This window comes from Falco biarmicus, chromosome 4, assembly GCF_023638135.1.
Source record: "Falco biarmicus isolate bFalBia1 chromosome 4, bFalBia1.pri, whole genome shotgun sequence".
Lineage (NCBI taxonomy): Eukaryota > Metazoa > Chordata > Aves > Falconiformes > Falconidae > Falco > Falco biarmicus.
The window spans coordinates 1478006-1494360 of NC_079291.1; the positions used below are offsets into that span (position 1 = coordinate 1478006).

At 44.0% G+C, this 16355-nt stretch overlaps 1 protein-coding gene across 6 annotated transcripts in view; it reads right to left on the reverse strand.

Annotated features, from left to right (window-relative positions):
• The window catches only part of HYCC1 (hyccin PI4KA lipid kinase complex subunit 1), a 49934-nt gene extending 44820 nt beyond the window's left edge, over positions 1-5114 (reverse strand). For 4 of the 6 annotated variants that reach the window (XM_056334946.1, XM_056334942.1, XM_056334949.1 and 1 more), the window contains exon 1: positions 4991-5114. The gene's annotated coding sequence lies outside the window, so the exon portion shown is untranslated. Of the gene's footprint in view, positions 1-3781; positions 3938-4990 lie in introns of all 6 variants that reach the window. The other 2 variants (XM_056334944.1, XM_056334943.1) reach the window with 2 other exon arrangements.
• Between the last annotated feature and the right edge of the window lie 11241 nt (positions 5115-16355).

The following is a 16355-nucleotide window of genomic DNA, read 5'->3' on the forward strand; positions in this document are numbered from 1 at the left end:
AAGTTTATCAGCAGAGAATACACATAATTCGTGACTTCTGCTTCAGCAATAGGTGTTTTGCTACTTGGCTAGTATTGCTTTTATCTAAATTTCTTTGTTATGCTTTGATTGCTACACAGCATTTCAAATCATCAGAGGTTAGAGATGGAGGAATACAAACATACATCTGTTTTGGAAAGATAACCCATTTCCAGTGTTCCTCTCAAGAATCAGATGACTCTTCATCAATGCTGGTCATTAAAAATAAACTAAGAAGTATTTTCATGCACGCCCTCGCTTCTCATGACATTCTCCATACAGAAGAGTGATTAAGTATCTGTCCAAATTCCACATGCTTTATTGATTCCAGTTTGAATAAACACTCCTCCTAGTAACAACTGTTTATCGAACCCACTTGTATTAAATTTGTACGCCATTTAGAAGTTACACTGAAGCCTTATAAACAGAGCCCTTAACTCATCACACAAACAGATACACCAACATCCTCCCATTTCTAGAACTGCAATGACAAGAAAGGGTCACATTCAATTTCAGTACTCACTTGGGCTTTAAGTTACAGTGCTTTCGTTCACCTTTCCAGTTGTTACCAAAGCATGTAAGTTCATGTGGGGATGAGTCTAAAGAAATCACTGTAAATAACAGTCACCCTCCCAGACTAAGCTGACATTCTATTTTTATTCTGCTGCTCTTGAACATGGCCCTAATTAGGACAAAGGCTTCACAACAGTTTCATCAGAAGTACAAGAAAACACTTCATATCCTGCATTATTTTAGATGTGCTGTAAATTGAAAACTATTATAGTTGCTGGATCTTTTGGATGTTGTTTGTTTGTTTTTTAAATCTAATCCAGGAGTATTTGAGTTTTCATGCTAACATTCCCGCACAAATTCTGTTAGAAATCTGATGATTTACAACAAGAACCAATACAGAAGCATTTCACCCCTCAGCCTCATGGGAAACTTTTTAAATTTCACCAATGTCTTCAAATAACTTCACATATTCTATGTGTCAGTTACTTATAAAGAAAATCTTGAGAGCAGGCAGAAGTACTTCAGCTTAAAAGTGTGTGCATACACTTACAGAGTATTGGAAAGATTCTGGTCAATGCAGGAACTAATAAAACATTTTAACAGCATGCAGAGCTTGAGCAGCCTACAAGCTTTAAACACAGCCTCACAGCAATATGTAGTTGCTACACATTCATAACATTTTCATACTTTGGTGGTGCTTGTCTTTAACGACAATGATCTGACACAGATTTCAGTCCTTATCCTGACATCACTTTGTTACTGCCTTCCGAGATTACCTCAAGAAGCATTTCAAATCAATTAATCCAATTTAAGTTCCTAATTAACTGATGCTAATAAAAAAAATACTTTAAATCCAACATACTCTCCGCTCCCAAATGTGTATTTAATATGCCACCATTTCAATTCTGGCAACTGAAGACAGCAAACTGCCAAAAGCGCCATTTTTTCTGGAAAAGAAAGAAAATGGATTTAAAGAAAAGATTTCATGCCTACAATTCTAATTAAGAGGGGGGTGTGGAGGTGGGCTGTTGTTGTGTTATACTTGCAGGAAAACTATCAGATTCCAGTAAACCACCAAATACTGTCAAGTACATTCTACCAATTACAAACCAACACACTGAAAACCCCTGCATATAAAATGCAGCTTTTAAGCACACTATTTTCATAATACCATGGAAGAAGTCAGGGAGATTATAGAGTCACTTCAGTCATCAAGCTATTATACCTCAGAAGATAACTACAAATTTGTAGTCTTCTGTTTTTCTAAAGTATAAGAGATTTGGACTCTAGTTCTCCCAACTTCGTAGAAGACAGCATTCTTATTTCCTATACAGCATGATAGGTTCTCCTGCTTAAACTTCACGCGTATTGCTCCTGGAAGACTGGCTGGCAACACTGGACGTAACACACAAGTTCAGTGATTCATACATGTAATCTCCATTTATGCCCACAAAACTACCTGCACGAATCCTACGGCAGAATCAAGTATAAACTTTGTACCCAGGCTTGTATTTATGAGACAAAACGTACCAGGTTATGCAGAGAGCACATTTGCTTAAGTGAAGGCTCGGGAATGAAATCTGACCTGGTGATCCATCTAACGGATTTAAGTCTAAGCTGTTCCCAACGCAGGCTTTATAGGTTTGCAGAGCGCCCAGGTGATCTTTGTCAAGAGTCCAAGTGCACTGCATTTTAATATTCTCATCAACATAAACATTTAAGCCTCATGAAAGTTTCATTTGAAAGCCTCAAATATAGAAGTATTCCACAGGCTCTTAGTTCCAAAGAAAAGCCTGGGAACTGTGACCTTCCTCTTACAAATTATGCAGATTTCTCAAACTATGCATCTTCCACACAACCTGAAACAAAATGGTGTCATGTCAGGCCATAAAATAGATGTTTATTTTCTAATTAAGAGAGGCAGACATTAACCAACATTTGATAACTCATATATGAGTTTCCAGAATGAACAAGGTGATTTTCACGTCGCATGTGTTACAGTCAGTGACAGGTTAAGAGAGAGCCTAATACCTACCTTAAGGCAGGATTTAATTAAAGTGCATTTCCTGACATGAACACACAAAGAAGGTTCAAAATACCGGGGTTTTACACTAACATGTACTAAGAATTAGACTTGAACTCAGCGACTGTTAGGTTTGATACAGTCATACCATATGCATCAGTAAATGGGCTCTTCTCCCAGCTTACAGTCAGCCCCATTGTACTAAGTGAAATACAGATGACACATACCATTTGCAGTGCCTAGCCTTGCAATATCTCACGCATACACTTGTTCACAACACAAGTCCTTGCAAAATTAGAATCCAAGTGACTTAACTACCCAGCTATGCCTGTAGATGTCTACCATGAACACTCTCAAGCGAAAGAAAATCCTCCCATTCAGGAGGCTACAGCAGAAGTTCTGCCTGTGGAAAGCCTTTTTCCTTGTAAGAAGCATTCTGAATAAATTTAACTCCTACTTTTAAAACAGCTCAGCACTGAATGGAAGTGAATTGCTACAGTTAATATGTCATCCAAAGTAATACTGAACTTCCAAAATTGCCACCTCTCTGATAACAGGCCTGTTAGAAGTACCTTGTCTCACAAAAAGATTATCACAGAAGAGAAGCAGACACGTTTTGCATTTCAAAAGCAGTATTTTCATATTGTCTTCTTACTCTGGAGGAAAAAAATATGTCCAAGAACAGTGCCAGATGGACCTAAAACTCAGCTTCAAAGTACATTACTCTTACCAAAAGTATTCCACTGACGAATTGGAAATTGGAAATTAATTTTACTAAGCTTTACAACACCACTTAATTTTCACAACATAAAAGAACTTGTTGGAAAGCAGAGAGAACAACAAAAGCAAGGCACAGAGTCATAGAAGAAGGCATTCTGTGAAAAGCACAAACTTCTGAAGAGACACTGTATTATCTAGCTACATTATTAGAGGGAAAAACTGCAGAAAAGCGTTTTAGACGCCATGAAAAGCAATTGCCAATGCCAGTCTACACTCTGCTACAGAAAAGTGCTTTTTGCTTCTTTGGAGTGTCGTTTGTTCAAGTTGCCTTTAAAAAAAAAGCAAACAAACCCACAACTAATCACCAAATCTGGATTTGCAGCTAACGAACAAAAGAGCAATCACTTCTTAGAAACTTCCATATTTTGCTCTTCTATAGTCATCTTCTCATGCACTAGTGGTGTATTATTAAAAATTATGAAAGACCAATGTTATCAAGACTTAAACCTTGAGTACACAAATCTTTTCCTTGTGAGCATAAGATTTCAGAAGCTTATTCAGGATAAAGTTCGAATTCAGCTGGATGGGAAACAAACGTGATGGCTTCCGGGATTACAGGGAACAAGCCATGTCCACGGGCATTACTTCTGTTTTTACTATTACCTTTAAAACACAAACCACATGGAAGGTTACTTCAGTTCAACGCGTGTGAAGTTAAATCCCGAAGCCTACACAAGCACAGTCCCCTGCAGTCCACGGGTCTCCCTACTCGCGAACCTCAACCACAAACTCAGCAGCTGCAACTGTTGCTGCCCGCTCTCGCATCCCTACCCGCGGGCACCTCGGCCACCGCGACAGGGGTCAAAGCACCCACAAGGGACGGTCAGAATTACTGCATTTCACAGCGGGCCACTACCCGACGTCCCAAACCTCGCCAGGAGCCGGCGGGCACACGCGGAGCCGCTGCCAGGCGCGACGGGGCCGGCCCCGCTCCGGGGACACGGGCGGGCGCAGCTCTTTGTCTCGCCCGCAGCCGCCCGCCCGCACCCCCGGCTGCCTCCGCCGGGCCACACGAGTAACCTCTGCCCCGCCAGCCCCGGCCGGGCCGCCGCTGCCCCGCTCCGCCCTCCCCGGTCACCGCCCGGGAGCCGAGCGAGAGACGGGGCGCGGGAGGACCGCGGCGGGCGGGCGGGCGCGGCCGGGATGCCGGCGGCGCCCCGGGGGGACCCGCGGGAAGGGGGGAGGCGGCAGCCGGTGCCCGCAGCCGCCCCCCCAGCCCGCCCCGCGCCGGGGGCAGAGAGCGGCTCTACCCCGCCAGGCGGGAGGGGGCCCGCCGAGCCCGTCACAGCCCCCCGCCCTGCCCGTCCGCCGCCCGCCCCCTCCCGCGCACCGGCGCTTCCCCCGGCCCCGACGCGGCAACTCCGCCAGCCGCCCCCCGCGCCTCCACCCACCGCCGCCCCCTCCCTCCCGCGCGCGAGCCCGGCGGGTAACGGCCGCCCCAGCCGCGCGCCGCCGGTTGCCCCAGGGCACGGCAGGGCAGGGCGGGGCGGGGGAGCCCGCCACGGAGCCGCCGCGCCGCAGCCGCAGCCGGAGAGGCTCTCCTCAAGCCGGCCGTTAGTTGCCCAACGGCCGCAACCGTCCCGCCGGCGCAGGGGGCTGCCCCAACCCCGCGCGGGAAAAGTTGGCTCCGCGAGAACGACCGTTAGCCGGACTCACTCCTCCCGCCCGGCGGCTCCTCCGCCGCCTCGGCCGCTCACGGACTTACTCGCCCGCCGGGAGCGACAGCGGCGAGGGCGGGCAGCAACGGGCTGGCACCGCCCGACCCCGCCGCTGCCTGGCGGCGGCCGCAGCCAATGAGAGAGCGAAGCGCGGTCACGCCGGCCAATAGAGCGGCAGAGCGGACCGTGCGGCGCCCGCGCCCTCCTCTCCCCCAATGGGTGGTGCTGCCCCGCTCCGAGGGCGGGCGGCGGCGGCGCTGGGCGGGTGGCGGCCGGCGGGCTGTGAGGGCGCCCCGGGGGTGGTCAGCGCCGCGTCCCGCCGCCGCGGGCCCGGCAACGCGAGAGGCGGTGGCAGCCCCGCGGGGGAGCGCAAGTCATTGTTTCGCCGCCGGGGCTGGATCGGGAGCGCGACTCCTGCGCCGGGCAGCACCCCGCCGCGCCGCGGGGGGAGCCGACGCCGAGCGGGGCGCCGGGAGGGTCGTGCCCCGCGGGGAGATGCTCCCCCCGGGCGGCGGGCGGCGGCCGCTCCCGGAGGCGCCCCGCGAGCGCTGGCGGGAGCTGCCGCGCAGGGCGGGACGGGTGCGAGGGGCCGGTGTGGTGCCGCTGTCCGAGCCCCCTCCCCGCCGCCGCCCCCCCCGCCGCCGCCCGCGGCTACCGCCGCGTAGAGATAAACACGGGGCTGGCGATGGGCTGGCTGATGCACGGCGGTAACGCGAAATAAAGCCTTTAACTTCGCAGCCCTAACAAAGAGACGATTATACTGGCTGACAGCTCCACAAGGGATGTTTCCAGGCACATTAATGGGAATGCCTCATAATTGAACGCCTCTTAATTTTTATCAGGCGTGTCTTTATTATTATTTAGCTACCAGATTCTTATCAGCCTTCCCAAAGCAGAGCAATCACGACAACTCTTATTTCACAGCACTCTAAGGCCTTTTTCAATTACAAGTACTTTTTTCCCCGTTTTTTTTTTCCTGTCGGCCACATCATTGGATTGCTCCGAAGAATGATCTTGAAATAAAACCACATACCGCCTAAGTAGCTACTTTTTGTTTTAATTAAATTTCAGTTTACATTACTTGTTAGGACCAGAGTTTCTTTGCAAGTATGCTTTGAGGATTAAGTTTTAATCCTCAGAAGCACATGCTTAAGGTAATCTTCAGGATTAATGAAGATTTAATTAATCAGTAATCTAATTGCTGCGTGGTGAAACCGGGGCAAGGAGGTGGTGATTTGGTCGGTGTCAAACACCACCTAATGATGACAAAGCCCGAATTAGGGCCACCAACGCCTGCTGTCACAAAGTGGTGTCCTGTACGATATCTCGCTAAAAAGCCATGCTTTTCTATACCTTACCAGTCTTAATTTCCTAGATGACTCTGTACAGGTAGATAACGTGTTCACAACTGTTTATTGACTGCCCCGGAGCCTTCAGCCTGAGAAAATGGCAGGTTCTGTGCATTCCTTCAAGATCTCCTGGCCATCCTGTGTACATATATTGTATCTTTCTGTCTCAGCTGTATCTAGACTTGCGCTACCGTACCATTCATTTCCATAGATATCTAGTATACCTTTTTAACTTATTGACAATAAAATGTATTTGTTATTTTCAAGGATCTTTTATAATACAAATTATAGTACATCAAACCTGCTTTTAGAATACAAATGTCTGTCTTACTAAGCCATTTGTCTTTAGAATACTCCCACTGTGTTATGGTCTAAATTCATTCCAGCATCAGTTTCTATGACACTGGATAAAATAGGTCTGTTTTCCTGAAAAGAAAGATTATATTAGTTCCAACAAAGGTGTAAAAGAGCTTTATGATTTGACTAAGATGAAGAAAGATAATCAAATGCCATAAACTTAGGAACAACCAAATGGAACTTTATGAGTGAGATAATAAATTTCTGCCTTAGAAACAACATACATCTGAATCACAGCCAGAACACTTAATGGTTTGGGGGGGTTTTAAGCTCTTTATCTGAATTTCTCTGCATTCCTGCCAACAGCAGTGCAGACATACATAGCTCCCATCACAATGTCTTTCCCACCTGCTGCCTTGTCCGTATTCCTGAAACCCTTCTGGGTTTTGTGACCCAAAACATGAAATCAATTCAGTTTGAAGAGAACTAAGTAGAAAAAACGAGGGTTTTTTAAAGACAATTCCGTTCCCTGAGCTGGTTTACTGCTTAGTCCTGCAGTTCTGAGAACAGCATGGACCGAAGAACAAGTGACAGAAGCAAAGATAAAGCAGTGCAGGAGGAGTTTGTTAGCCTGCATCCTCAGACCCAGTGTAAGGAGGGAGACTGGGTACCGATCTGGCTTGCAACACAGATCACATACAAAGTGACCCCAGTGATTGCGAAGAGATGTACTGAAATCATACTGTCATTAGTTATTAATTTTACTGTTATTAATGTATTATGACTTTAATGATTAGAAAAAGTAATGAATCATCCACAAACAAAAGGCAGGCGAATTCTTCACAAGCGGCGTATGACATGCATTAACAGTTCTGCAATGTCAGGTCACATTATCAAAAGAAAATAGTTCACCTTACATTACTTGCACAGATTTTAATAACCCCTGAAATATTCTAGTGTTTCAGGCATTCTTACCACATTAGCCTTAAATATTCTAAATGCACAAAACTGTATTCAATATATTTTATTTTTACTGCGTTTAAATTTCGGTGCATAGATGTGCCCTTCGCTTAAATGCCTTTTAGCCTTGTGTTTATGGCAGGGGTTTTGCTATTAGCAATCCATTTCAAATTGCTGTCTGAGAGGAGGGCTACAAAGAATCACAACTTTTGTTCCACTTCCCCAGCAGTCAGGGCTGGCCAGTGTTGTTTCAGAAACAATACTTCCAGAAGTTTCCTTTGGATTTCATAAAACATTCTTATTGCTCAGGAACATAATCTGGAACCTACAGATTCTGTCTACTTCATTATATTTGTTCGGTGCCTTTTCATTATAAGTTCTTATATTTAGATTGCGGACTATAATGGAGCTGTAAGCTTCTTTAAAAATAGAAATCCTTGATAAATAAATACGTAACAACCCTAATCTCTGTCATATGACCATGTTCTTAAAGCTCAATTCAACACACAGTCCATTTTTAAAAGACAGTACATCTGGACCTTTGGAAAAAAATTGCAGTTATTTCCAGTCATCTGATCTCATACCAAATCCGTAGCCTGTAAGACACTGAGAAGGGCACTGTTTAGGGAAAGAGACAGAACTCTAGAAGTGACATTTTGTTGGTCCTCTGTCCCAGTGCCAGCCTAGGCCAGGCTGGTTGTGACCGTAACTGCGCATGCTGCTAGATGGACAGTAACACCACTGTGGAGCAGTCCTCCTGTTTTTGTTAGGATGGAGTAACACTCACTGCAGAATTAAAAGCTGCCTGTAGTCTTGATTAGAAATTCAGCTAGCATTTTCAAAGACGCCCAGAATTCACATTGCTCTCTTACAGAGCCTTTGATAACTCCACTAATTGGGACTACGAAGAAGCATCCAGTCCTTCTTCAAGTCATCAGAGTTCCAAGAGCTTTGTTATCAAATGCAGAGGGCTCTGGAGACTTGTGGTCTGACATCCTCCATGAAAACAGTTTCAGTAACCAAAGCATGCAAAAACTCAGGGGCAAAAAAAGTAAGAAAGTCATGCTGACCTAGAAACAAAAACCAGATATTCTGAAATTTCCTTTCAAATAGAAATAAGTCAGCACTTTCTGCAAAAAAACACAAATTCTGCAATTTTTATTTTGGGAGCACTGAAATGCCCAACAAGTAAAATATTGACAGTGTCAGATGTTTAGTTTTGACTTATGGTTTTCCTCTTAATATTCTAGTTTCAACCACAAATAAAATATTTTGCTAGCTTTCTCTTGAAAACATACATGAAACTGATGTTTTCCTACAAAAAGTTGTTTTATCAAATCCATGTTTTGACAGAAAATTGCTCTAACAGAAAGCTCTTGACCAGATCTTCCAGGAATGTGAGAAATGACCAACATCTGTTTGACTCTGAAACACCAGAGATCTCAGAGTCTCAGATTTCTCACATTATCACAAAACACATTTAAAGAAAATGTTCAAGAAAGGCGGCCTCTATAAACATTTTGTCAATTGATTGAATAAAGTCCTTTTAATAGAACTTCAAAATAAAGAAGAAATCGTACATTGGCATAGAACTATAAAAAACAAACATTTCCTTTACCTCATACTTTATGATAAATTTTATTTAATCTAAATATAGCTTTTATCTTATGCTTTTTACTGACCTGGAGATCTCCTGGCAACCTGGAAGAGCTCTCCTTACTTAGTTTTTCTTGGTAAAACTTACACAGAAGCATAACACCACTAGGCCTTGATTTGCCCATATTGCAAAGAAATATTTATTACAAAAATACTACAGTAGAATTAAAAACAAAACAGTTGATTTATCCTACTACTCAAAGGCTTTCCAAAAGTTTAAATTCACATAACTCAAATTTAAAACCAAGTTAGACTTGCTGTTGAAGGCCAGTTCTCTGAACAATAAGTTCCATATCAGTATTTTGCACTATGGGATGACGCTTACAAGAGAAGAAAATAAAATGTAATAGCTCCTGATTTTGAATAAATTTTAAGGAGAAGCTACTACGAGGCTTTGATAACAGAAAAAGCTTCTTCTTACTGTACCACTAATGTAAGGCAAAATTTAAAAAACGTAGCAACCAAATCATAATAAACATAGATCATGTGTAAGCTATCCTTACTACACGAGAGCTAGGAAATCCATTACTTCTTCCTCACACTTTAAAAGCACACGCGTAGGTTTGTGAGTGCGGCAGTTCACAAGATTAATTTGTTTGAGTGGAAAGACACAAACATTGCATCAAAGCCCATGCAGCCCAGGGTCCTGGAAACAAGCCCCCGAGGTGAGGGAGGGGGAAAGGAGAGCTACATGCAAGAAGTACAGTCAAACACAATATCGTGACAGAAGCGGGAGCAGGAAAGGCAGTATTTGTTAGGGGGAGCTGGAAGAAGGTGACAGGGGTCTACCCCACCCCAGCACCTCCTGGGAGCCCTGTGGCACGCTCCCCCTGCAGCACTACAGCCCTCCCCGCTCAGTGAAGTACCAAAAGAAAAGCTGCTAACCACCAGGCCTTTTATGCAACATCCTTGCGCCGGTATTAGCAGCTCAATTAAAGTATCACAGCTCTTTTAATTATCACAGCTGAGCTAGATTTCCTCTCCCTAACCACAACTGCTTGTGGTGCCTGACTGGGGGCTCCTCCTTCCTGTACAAACAAGGAGGAGCGGGGAGGGCCGGCGGGGTTGCTGTGAAAGTAAAAGGGAGAAAGATGAGGGGAAAAATTTATGTAAAGCCAATCTTTACATGTTTTTTACATTTCATGGTTCTCCAGATGCTCACTAATTGTTATCCCTCTCCTAGCCCACACGTGCCATGGACTGCAGGCGCCGAGCGGCCCAGCCTGCCCCAGAGCTGCAGGGTCTGTTCAGGAGATGCTTGGAGTGGCCAGCTGCCACTGTGAGCGGGCTACCCGGTGTCCCACCCTGGCTCCCAGGGCACCTGGGGGCTCCTGTCAGAAGCCCTGGGCTAGCAGCTGTGGCCAGGCTGAGCCGCTCGCTCAGCAGCCCCGGCGTGCTGGGCGTGCAGGAGGCTGAGCGTCGCGTCCTCCCTCAGCTGGTGACAGGGTGCGGCTGGGCGCAGAGCTACCAGCTGACGTGTCATCGCTGCTCACTCTGGGGTCAAGCTTGTCAGCTTTTCCTTGGAATCACCAGAGCTCGAAGCAGACGCACACGCTTTTATAGGGGAAGCCCTCCCTTCGGGTGTAATCCCATTAGCCCCCCAAAACCAGGGCATTAGATCCAAGCCTGCAAAGTGCATGTGTCTTCTGCTAGCCCAGAGGAGACACTTGATGTCCTGCTTGGACACCCCGACGGCCGGCCTGTGCTAGTAAGCCCTCAGCACATGTACCGTGGTTGGCTCCATACAGAACTGGTGGAAGCAGCTCTGAAAAGCAGCATCGGTGTGCCTTACAGCAACATCTTACTGGTCTGACCCAGCTGAACTGCCGTGGCCCCATCCTACTCCCAGCTGTAGTTCTGCCAGGGTATAGGAACCAGCACTGGTCTGAAGACTCCACATTTCAAGCAGTTCCCCTGGGGAAAATTAAGGCTTCAGCTGCATTACCAAGTCTCATAACACTGAGAGAGGATAATGTTTATTTTAAAGCAGATAGGGTGACAAATCACAGGGCTAAGCCGCAAGGGAGACAGAAAGTAAGCATTAGGAAGTACAGCTGTAACTGTACAGATAGCAGTACAACTGGAGCAGATCACTGGAAGAAAATGTAGAATTACCATCAACTCAGGGGTTTTAGGCATATTTGACCCTGCTTCAAGACAGATACAGAGAACTGAGTGATCTCTCTTCATGATTATCTTCTGGTATTCTGGGCTTTTATCAGCCGTGCTTACTCTCCCCTCTCAAAGTAATGAATTACAGACTGAGTATTTTAACACTTAACTGAAGTCAGAGTGCTAAATTACAGTGTTATGAAATGCTTTTAGAAGAAGTATGGGAACACTGTCAATGGCAACAGAAGTATTCTTAAATAGGAATATATGTGTAACAAAAAACCTCACGTATTTGAAGCAGAATCCAAAGCAAACACAAAGTAGGTAGTTATCTTTGTTACCTTTTCTGATAGATTATAGCTAAGTTTGTCTTCTGCTTTTACAGTTGACAGCTACATCTTCCCAATTCTTAAAACGTTACTGTGGGTTTTTTCAGTTTGTTTTAATTATTAACTTTAATAATATATAACACCCTAAATTTCCTGAGGGTAAAGACATGCTTTTTTCCCCTGTTTCTGTACTACTATGACAGTGCCCAGATGAGATGATAACTTGTAAACAAGTGCATTCTTAGCACCACTCTCATTACCCCATTTATTTTAACAGAATTTTAGGGGGGGGGTTGATATTTTATCTAAGATGGTTTTGTTTACTCAGAACAGACAGACAGATGTCTGTTCTTGCTCTGACAAGAACATCAGCTGCTTTGTTTCGATTAAATACTTTGTTTTCCTGCCAGCAGAGAGCCTTTCTACGTAGTCAAGGACAAAACTTCAGCCATCTTTCTTTTAAGAATGTGAACAATGAAAGAAGTCTTGCCAATAAGACTTGCGTTCCTCTTAGTGTGGGAGGTCACAAATTTGGTCTAATCATTTGGCCGTTTTCCCTAAAACTTACCATGTTGATTGCAGAGACCGGCTCCAGTCTCAAGGACTGGACTAAGGAGGAGAAGCTGATTCTCAAGTTAATCAGGCCATTAGTGCTCTGCTTTCTTGCTATCTACTTCCCCAAAGCCTGACATTTTAAAGAAGAAAAACTTATTATTCATAGGGCTATTATCTAGACAAAAGAGAACACTCAAATTATGGACTTATTATTTGATATAGCTGCACCCCGTTGATTTTTAGAAAGTCACATTTCAGCTCAGCAGCTTGCTTCACTTGGCTCAGCTTGTGCTCTATTTTATCTGATGACAACTTACGTATCTTTCTATCATGAAGAACACAGGTGTAACACTAGCTGAATTAAAAAAGGACAACACGCGCTAGATATGTATCACATATTCGATCAAAGCTGTTGGGATTTCCAAGGTGGGAAAAGGTGTCTCATTTTTTTTTTCCTAAACCAGAGCTTCATGATCTTGCCTGAGAAACTCAGATCAGATATTTAACTACAGTTAAACACATTTTCAACATGTTTTTCAAATACTTTTGTAGATGTGTATGTTGCAGCCTTGCAGCCCTTGTGCATGGCAAACTGCCAGTGACTGACTTGTCTCTTGCCTTCTCTGGGGGTTTGTTCTCTGAGAGATTAAGATTATACCTAGAAATAATGTAGAGTTGTGGATTTACTCACTACTCAATAACCATTGCTCACTCAGGCAGCTATGAGCCTTAAAACTGACTGGCTGCCCAGCAGCTCGGGTGCTGACAGGTGTGGAGAGATTCATTCTTGGTAAAAATGAAGTAGGAGGAGAAATTGGGAGAAATTACTTATGAAGGGGATTGGGGTGGGGGGGGGGAAGTATAACAGGAGGCGATGGCTTTGAGTAAGGGATGTCATACAAATGAAAACATATAGTTGGAAAAAAGAAAAAAAGCAGTTGACAAACCGAGTATTGCACATGCACATCTGTCCATATATACCTATATATTTATGGCTACCTTCAGAACATATTGACACCACTGCCATGGACCACAGCCCTTCACCTGGCTGGTAACTGTGTTTTAATAGTCACCATGTCTTTAAAAGCATTACAGAAATGAAAAGCTCTCTATAAAGGCTAAGCATTGAGGGAACTACCTTGTTTTGACAGAAACAAAGTCTATTACAGCAAAGCTTTTTTCCTGCCTTGGCACAGGAGGTCTCATCACCAATATCCCCAGCAGTATTCTCCATTGTCATGATGACATCTACTGGAGTAGTGTTGAACACAGATTTCTCTGTCCAAGCGTTAATGCTTCTAGTATCAGCAGGGTTGGTGCAAAATCACACACTGAGAACTACTACAGTATTGAAACGTGTGGAAAACAACGTGACACTGTTAGGGTTCTAGATACTTTAAATTACAACTCCCTCAAGAGACACATGATAAAAAGGATTAGAGGAAATGATTCAAACCTCACCTATTATGTGTAAGTAAAAAAGGGCCAGCCAGATAATTCAAATTGCATGAAAAGGAAAACTTGTTAAATATCTCTTGAAAGACACAAATAAGCATTAACTTTAGAAAAATAGGTATTATTGTGGCACTCCAAAGATACTCAAATCTGAAACACAGGTTTGTTAAAACAAATGAGATATTAGAAATCAGTTATGCAGAAGAGTGGAAACCAAAAAGAAAATATATGTAATGCTTCACATGCAAGGTTTTAAATTTTCTCCACAATAAAAATACCATATGCTTGCATGAAAAAATAGTGTACACTCTTGATACATTCTCACTTCATATTCGTAAATGCAAAGAGATCTTCACAATACCTGCAGAAAATGCTAAAATTAGTACGTTTGTTAAAGCACCACATCTACCTTCTTTTGTTGGAAATAAGTTTCTGCAATTTGCTCAAATTAAAATGGAGCCACCAACCATTTGAGATGCTTTCTCAAAACAAAATTTTGCAGGGAAGTACGTTTATTTTCCTTTAAGCCCATTCATCACTGCTAGACTATGGGCACACCTTGGCAGCCTCCTCCCAGCCTGAGGAGGTCCACTACGCCAACTCTATCTATCACCCTCCTGTTCACGCTGTTCCTTTTCAATGGGGAGGAGCAAAGAATAATGATGTAGGGCAAATGTTGCATGCTAGCAGATGATACCTACAGGCTTGGCCTGTCTGGGATGGAGAAGGTGCATAAGGCTGTTGCTTCTGAGTAAGTTTGTAGCAGTATTTTCCGGGAAAGAAATGCACACACCGGGACAGATTTTGCTATGAAAACAAACCAAACAAAACTCGTCCTGGTCAAGTAAACTTGCAGCTTAACATTGCACAAACCCAGACTCACCAGAAAAACCCAACAAAAAAAGGCTTTAACAGAAGGTTTGACTCCTGGTTGTTTGCCTCTTTCTTTCTTGTGCAGGAAAAGAAAGAACAACAGGTGCCTGCAGATGAACAGGTGGTCTGAAATTAATGAATTTCATAGGAAAACGACAATATATGAAATCAAGAAATTTTTCCACACAAAGGAAATTCACTTGAATAACAGCGAAAGGTGAGGACAGAAGAATAACATGAATGAATCATTGCAGTTGGCTGGCATCAATGGTGTGATAAAGGTGGTGGAAATCAAGAGGAGAAGAAATGAGACTAGTGTGGGTATCACAGGGGTCTTCAATGGCAAGGCCCTGGATCTTAAACTTGGCAACAAGCAAAGATACACTGAAGGATTCAAACTGCAAAAAAAAGCTCTTGCTACTGACAGTGATGGGCGTTGATGCAGGACCAACTGGAAAGCAGCAACGTGGGAGGCCAACAAGGAAGAGCACCATGCATGATGTGCTGATCAGCTCTTCAGCCTATGAATGGGTAGGAAGCCTGATGTGCCTTTTGTCAAACTTCCTGAGCACACCTGACCTGGATTTCAAGCTGTCCAGAAATCAGAAAGGTATTGGCAAAACAATTTGGCAGCAGATGACTGCTGCTAAAAGCAGCCATCTACTGCCCAAGGTGTTAGGGTTGGCAGACTAGAAACATGCTGTCAGTGCCTGGCAGCTTAGAAACGTGCTGAAAGGTTCTAGTCACACCCCTGAAAGAAAACCACCACGCCCCCCAGTAAGTAGCATGCCTCTATTAAAAAGAAAAAAAGATGCTTCAAAAGAATTTTACAAAAGGCTTCTTCAAACAACCTCACTTAGCCAACAATTAAGTTAAATCACACTTCTAGGAAATATTAGTGCCTTTTCTTTGAAGGACATCCCCCACACAGCTGGAGTAGTTACAAGAACTACTACTACATGCAACTATTTAACATCCCCATACATAAAATACTACCCTTAAGAGGATTGTATGTATCAAAAATGAGGAGACAGGAAAAGGTAGAATCAGAGATATTAAGTAGGAAGAAGACATGAAGGGAAAAACATACTCTTTTTTTTTTTTTTTTTTTAAAGGACAGAAAGCTGCTTATTAGCGTTGCTATACTTGAAAAATACCTCTGACCTCGGTCTGAACAAGTTTGTTGCCACATCCCAAGCCTATAGCTATCATCTTTTTCTCTGTGTGTGATGCAATATCAAGATGCTTCTGCTTTCTGCTGGGGCCCTGTCTGCACTTTCCAGACTATTAATTATGATTCCCCAAGTCCTCCATACATAACTGTACTTCTGTCTTCTCTGGCATCACTGACAGACGTAATGAACGGCCAGCTTAAATCCTATTATGTTACTTGCATATGAAACATAAAGATATCTCTAAAAGCATGAAACTGTCCACACATACAGCTGTTAGACTTGCCATCCTCCTGGTCTAGCAAGGCTGGATGTATTTGAATTCTCTTTGCAATCTCTCTCCTGCCATCTCTACCAGCTTGTCTCCTCAGGGAGCTTCTGAAAGGTGATCTTCCCCTCCTGTGTCTTCTCGAAGGGTTTATAAGTGTTTTGACTCCTTTTGATCTTCAGGGTCTCAGACTGAAGTTTGTTTCTCCTTGGAGACTGCATGACAGGTCCCTGAATCCTGGTAGTTTCACTCACATTATCTTTTCAATGAACGCTTGTCCGTTCTTGTGGGGGAACAATTACATGTTCTTTGTTTGCTCTTCCCACAGCCTCAGGCT